The 6,957-nt window shown below is 34.2% G+C and overlaps 1 long non-coding RNA gene across 1 annotated transcript in view; it reads left to right on the top strand.

Annotated features, from left to right (window-relative positions):
• Positions 1 to 459: 459 nt before the first annotated feature.
• The window catches only part of LOC117116853, a 13,314-nt gene continuing 6,816 nt past the window's right edge, over positions 460 to 6,957 (top strand). Inside the window, exons 1-3 of the long non-coding RNA XR_004446830.1 lie at positions 460 to 585; positions 1,017 to 1,111; positions 3,517 to 3,665. This is a non-coding gene — a long non-coding RNA (uncharacterized LOC117116853). The remainder of the gene's footprint in view (positions 586 to 1,016; positions 1,112 to 3,516; positions 3,666 to 6,957) is intronic.

Raw genomic sequence — 6,957 nt, 5'->3', positions numbered from 1 at the left:
ATTAGAAACGATTCAGACACATCTTTAATTAAGTGGGAGGAGATATTAAGTTAACGGTAGTAAATCTTTACACTGTTTATAGTTTCATTTTTTGTTTATTGTTCAAATTTTGTATATACAGTATAAAAATAAGGATCAAAAATTGGCTTGCTGACTATTACCAGCCCAATTAACGTTGCTTAGATAATGGTTTTCTGTTTAAATGTCTTAATCCTTAATATACTCTAATTGGTATTGGTAATTAATATATTGTAATTGTCTTAATCCTTGTTTTATTGTCCGTGGATGCGCAAAGAATACGTGCATCTCACATTGTTGTACCGCTCTAGTAAATTTGACTCCGGCGTAATTATTGGTAATCTTTTTTTTTCAATGGTGGGGGCTCAGCCTATGAATAGGTGACCGATGAGATGCCCGTTGGGACTTTTGGGGTGCTAAGACCCCTCTGGCCTGACCAATAACAGACTGCTTCCTACGGACCTTTGTAGTTAAGTGGTTGTAGTAAGTAAAAACAAATTGTAAATCCTGGACCCCGAAACCTTAACCACAGAAATAACGGGATGGTGTAAGACGGAGGATAGTTTGGTTGGTTTTTCTCTTTGTTGTGTTCGTTTTTGATTCTTAGCTTTTGTTTGTCCTTGTATAATTTGTATGCAGTTTTACTCAATTTCAAGTAGGCCTACTTTTGCTATATATTACTGTTTGTTTTCATGTAAATTTGCCGAATTAATACATAGAAACAATCGCTGTATAAATACGATGGGGCTATTATTTTTCTTATTTCTTGTTAATGATACTTGATTTTATGATAGGATGGCACCAATGCATTTGGCTCTGCGCAATTGACCGTTCCAGGAAACGCACGTACATTTACGCTATTGCTTTGTGGGAAGCAACAATATCCAAGGAGAGGGGCTTTTTAGCAGAAAGGTCCATTGTCTAAGCTATGCTCCCGATGAAGAGAGAAGGTTGTGCGTAATTTTGTGTAGTAATTTTTCATATGCTTTTTTGCTTAGATACGCCTTTGTCTTATGAGGAATTATGGCGACGATGGTTAGAATATCCGTCTTAATCATTCTTTGTTTGATTTGCGCCAACATTTATGCAAAAGGTAAGACAGCTTTTAGAGTTAATCTCTGTCCAGACTACCAAACATTGTTTGACAAAAACATGTGACATGCCTAAATAATTATGGTTATTATGACATCACAAAAATTGAACTTGAACATATATAGGTACATTATGACTGTCTATGGGCGTACAACAGTTTTTGTCAGACAATTTGACAGTCTAGACCGAGCTTAATATAATATTTCATTGAATGCATTGTACAACGTGAATGTGGTCTAAACTGTAACAAAATGTGTTTGTTTTTTATTGTGGAATTTTACAATATTATCTTGTTAATAAGTGTCTACATTTAATGTGGACTATTTTATTAAAAATATGTTTTTGTAATTTAACGGTATATGTCAACAATGTTTAATGTGGTGTGATGAACAGTCTGATTATCTAGACGACAAACTGACAACTGTCTATAACCATCTATAAATGTGGTCAAAGGAATAACGATGGCAGACTGACCGATCAACCGACTGATTAAAAAACTATGTGCCTGAATATTAAGTAATTAACCATCTAACCACCTACCTACCGATAAACTAACTAGTAAACTAAATAACTCTCTAACCATGAAGGTAGTGCTGGTCGTCCCCGCTGCGATTGTTTTTATCCGTACGGAATATTTGCATGAAACTCCACTCGGTCCGTCTCGGATTGATTCGACTCGAGTTCGATTTAAATTATTCAGAAGAGCAGGCACTTCGCAATGAGTATCACCATACTGTACTGTTCTTTCAATATGTTCACCTACGGTAGGCGTATGAAATCTTACCGATTTAAGGGATACGTCTGTAACTAATTATGAACTACTTGTTTGTCATTAAATGTTAGTATACTACCTAACAACAACAACAACAGTCCCCTTGTATAAAGTGTAGTACCAGTAGTAGATAGGTACTATCAAAGGCTAGAGAAAAAGAGGCTATATTAGGCCTAACTACAGGCTGAGTGTGGTCCTACCCAGGTCTCTCCCTAGACTGAGCATAGGCCTTGCTAAGGTCCTAGACCTGACACAACAGTCACGGCTTCACATGACATTGATATTTTGAAAAAAAATTGGATAAAAGTTAAAGCATAAAATTAAATATGGGACAGTGCGTAAGAAAAATATGATTAAATAATAATAAATTAAACATGTCATTACGTCATTATTGAACTTGGCCTAAGCCTTGTAATGTAATTAATATTTAATCATAATAATAATATTAATATTAACAATAATAATACTACTAATAATAATAACAATAATATATAAATAAATAATAAAAATAGATTCATAATAACATTAATGATGATAATAATAAGAACAACAATAATAATAATAATAATGATAATAATAATAATAATAATAATAATAATAATAATAATAATAATAATAATAATAATAATAATAATATATCATTTCGGCATTAATTAACTTGGCCTAAGCCTTAATCAAGAACTCACAGTACAATAGTATTTAATAGGCCTGTAACAATTAGCGCCTCATTCATTCATTTATTCATTCATTGGTGCTCTGCTATTTTGGCAGGTCTTATGGCATCCAGTATTGTAGAGCTGTCTATTCTCAGCTTTCTTTTAATTTGAAAATAACTGTCACCTTGTTTCATTTGATCAAGTAATGCTGTTTTCCTTGCCTTTGTGCTTTCCCCTGAAAGCGGACTTCTAAACGGTGATCACAAATCATAATTATTATACAGTACGCAAAAGTCAACAATTTAGTAAAATAAATGTAATCTACAGCTAACATTGCAAAATAAATTATGGAAATGAAGAAAATCCACTCCACAAAAGTAAACTGTAAATTACGAAAAATAAATATAAAATATTAATAAAAGAAAACAAGAAAACATTAAATTAGTGATTTATACAATGTTTATACTATTATACTTTGTTTTCATTAATTATTAATACATATGTGGTTCTTGAAAATACTTTTTTTTAATTAGTCTGATGCTTTCAGGTTGCCTTGACGGGTACCCAGCTAGTATGTATGTATGTATGTATGTATGAAGTGGGGGGCCCCGGGCCCCCGCCCCCCCCCCCCACCCGGTTCCGCCGGCCATGGTGAATACATACAGGCAAAACTTACAGACGCTGCGCTGTTTGGGAGGTCTTGCTTCTTTGCTTATATATGTGTATATGGCTAATTTTACGTCAACAACTTTTATATATACATGTGAGCAAACTTACTAAAGTACTTTTTGTCACTGCTGTTCGGGAAATCTTTTCTAAATTTGTGAGTATGAATTTTTTTTTTGGTATATTCGTTTATCTCATCATTGAATTCAGTGTATTGTGTTTCTATGTTTTCTTTTCTTATTTGACTGTGTTCACTTTTTAATGGTTTTTCTTTGTGTGTAATTTGTCTCAAAATTAATTATTTATGTGGAGCCACTGGCAGAAACGTGAAACGGGGCTGCGTGATCAGTGAAAGTGAAGAGGAATGGGAAGAGTGTGAAACCGAGGCTGGTATGTCTCAGGAGCATTATCATCATTATTACTATTACTGGCATACTTGTCATGATGCTTTTTGTTGATAGGTAGGTCTTATAATAATGAAATATTAACATTTGTGAGCAATATAGTTTTGTTTTTAAATTAGATTATTTTAATGAACTGGAGAATTGTTGGGTTTTCAAAATTCTAGTTGTTTCTTGCTCTTTTTTGTATATTTTGTAGACGGGTTGTGACATGGTTGACATTCAGTGAACAAGGTCTAGAGCCATAATTAGGTGTTTAGACAAATGATTTGCAGGACTATGAGCCCAATCACACTTACTAGGCCGGCCTAGGGTCGGCCCAGGGCCGCCTTAAATATGGCCGACTCAGGGCCGACTCAAACGAATATTCCCGTTCACAGTTATTTTTTTAGGTCGGCCCAGGGCCGGGTCGAAGAATTGCAGGACGGGAAGTTCGAGACGATCGCATTACATGATGGTGGAACGGTAAATCACAACCTAACACATGGAATTCGAGCAAAACATGAACCTAATTTCAAATGTTGTCCTTATAATTTTTCGATTTTTTTAAGCGTAGCATTCTGCTTCATGATTATGGCGACGATAATTATTATAATAACCAAGACCTATAATTAGCGCAGCTCGAATTTACTCTGCGCAAAACCAGACTTGCGATTTCGAAAGTCCATACCTGTATATTGTAAACTGTATAGGCCTACTGAAGGTTGCTGTCAATGTTTGGACACAGATTGTGAATAAGTAGAATCGAGATTTATCTATTTGGCAATAATAAATATTTTCATATTAGGTTCATTCACAAAAATTTTGACGCTTTTTAAAACCAGCTTCGCTCATTAAAACAATAACAAACGCTTATTTTTTTCCGGTCCTCGGGGTCACGTGAGTAGCTTCACGAACGTCGACACAAAACGAACGTGGTTGGTGACGATGACCAACCACGAAGAATGATACCGCTATACAGTGTTATGATTTTAAAATACAAACTTGTGAAATTAATGTGTGCTATACAAAAAACGGCGTTTCTTGAACTTGTAGTAGCCCTATATATTTTTTCTCTACTGGAATTCAACTGTAGAAAAGAAAGTCAAGCGTACGTCATCTGCCAAACTGCCCATGCGTAAGCTTTGTAGCACGTGATATTTCCATCTCCATGTTTACAACTGGGTCCGTACGGACGGAGGCTGTGAGTAACAATTAGTTAGGCATGGAGACCTTATATATATAACAACTTTTGTTCAATAACAATAGTTCAACTAAATACAATTTACTCTAGTTTCCTTAACAATTTATTTCTCAATGGTGTTTTTTTCGCGAAAGTCAGTGCGAATGAATGTTGTGAGATAAGACGTCAAAATCGACTGCAATCAGAGCGAACTTGGGCCGGCTCAGGTTCGGCTTACGTTCAGATATACAGTTGCGAATGAATGTTGTGAGATAAGACGTCAAAATCGACCGCAATCAGAGCGAACTTGTGGGCCGGCTCAGGTTCGGCTTACGTTCAGATATAATGGGTCGGCCCAGGTCCCACGTTACGGGACCTGAGCCGACTCAAAAGTCGGACTAAAGTTAGGTCGGCTCAGGGCCGGCTTAACATTTATTGATTGTTCACACTTTAATATTAATGTGGTGGTGGTGTTCATAAGTAAAAATTACTGATTAAACAGAGGAAGGCATAACACTCAGTGTAGTAGCCACACGCCAAGGGCAGGCCTGGAAAATAACGAAATATCGGGCAATGCAATCATAATTATAGTGTAAACACAAGACTTCACTTCGAATACAAATTAATTGTATCTAACTTCTTCAAAAACCAACAATATCAATAAAATCATCAATTGGTTAATATATAGAAGGCACACATTTTTATTAATTGGATTATAGATTGATGCAATATACTGTTCAAGATTGAATAGCAAGCTCACAGAACACCAGCGACGTCACAAACCATGTAAAGTGTATAAAGTATGCAAAAAAAGTGCATGAAGAAACAACTGGAATTTTGAAAACCTAATTATCCAGTGCATTAAAATATTCCATATATTTAATATTTACATTACCTATATAAAATATACATAATTGTTCACAAAATACTAATATTTCATTATTTTAAAGCCCCATTCCCGGCAAAATTTCACTAAAAACTGACTTTTTTTAGAAAATATGCATTTGCATTACTCCAATTTTTATAAATCATGGAAAAATATTGGCATGAATTTTAGTTTTACGCAAAAGAANNNNTTATTTTACATTTTTTTCATTCTTAGGAATGTCTAAATTCATTTAAACTAGCAATTCCGTATTATATTTATAAATCTTTATAACATTATACAAAAATTAGATTTTTCTTAAAAACTGAAATTTTGCCGCGAATGGGGCTTTAAGATCTACCTTGGGTTTAACCCAGTTCAACACAGGAGAGATACGATTTATCAAATCATGCTTTTTTCAATATACTTCTGAGCATGTGGCAGAACTTGCCTAAGGACAAAAACATGCGCTAACCACAGATCACCTCTGCAGTGCGCGATCAGCGAGCTTATTATCCTGGTACAATTAAAAGTCATTGGTACTAGTATTTTGTAATAATTGTAATACCAATTGCACACAAGGACGTATCCGGCGGTGGGGGGGGGGGAGCCTTTGTACACAGTGTTAAATTTTAAAGCTTTTTTTTGAGCCAATACAAATTATTTCCTGGGACCACTCAAAATGAATACTTCTAAAATACGTAAAAATGCATCAGTACTCGTTTTACACAGGCCTGGCCTACTATAATTATAACACATGTCTAAGCGTGATTTTTAAAAATCCATAAATCCCAGGCCAAGTCTTTAAAGATACAGAAATGTGATACTGTATGGCTCAGTTTGGTTTTTATCCTTTTGCAAGCTTCAAGTAGGGCCTATTGTTTAAAAATACTATACTATTAGTAATAATAATAATAATAATAATAATAATAATAATAATAATAATAGTAATGGTAATAGTAATAATAATAATAATAGTAATAGTAATAATAGTAATGATGATGATGATGACGATGATGATGATGATTATGATGATGATTGATAGTAATATTAATAATATTAAAATGTGAAGGAAATTGTGCTAAAGGCGAAAAATAAAGTTGTGATTTGTTGATGATAGTTATAAGCTTATATATTAAATTATAGTTAGGTCAATTTGTCCTGGATATCAAGTAGATCTCTGATAAAGTACATGAGAAATGTGTTGGCGTTTCATTTTGACTACTGTATGTAATGGTGATGTCATGATGATGAATTTTACTATGTGAAAGTGTGATTTCCGGCCATCTAGAGGTAATATTTCCTCAAATTTTCTCACCTCATCC

Source organism: Anneissia japonica, unplaced genomic scaffold, assembly GCF_011630105.1.
Source record: "Anneissia japonica isolate Jap-2015-1 unplaced genomic scaffold, ASM1163010v1 scaffold1302_len1884557_cov193, whole genome shotgun sequence".
Lineage (NCBI taxonomy): Eukaryota > Metazoa > Echinodermata > Crinoidea > Comatulida > Comatulidae > Anneissia > Anneissia japonica.
Note: the sequence above shows the minus strand (reverse complement) of the source record. Positions and strands in the feature narration are given on the sequence as shown.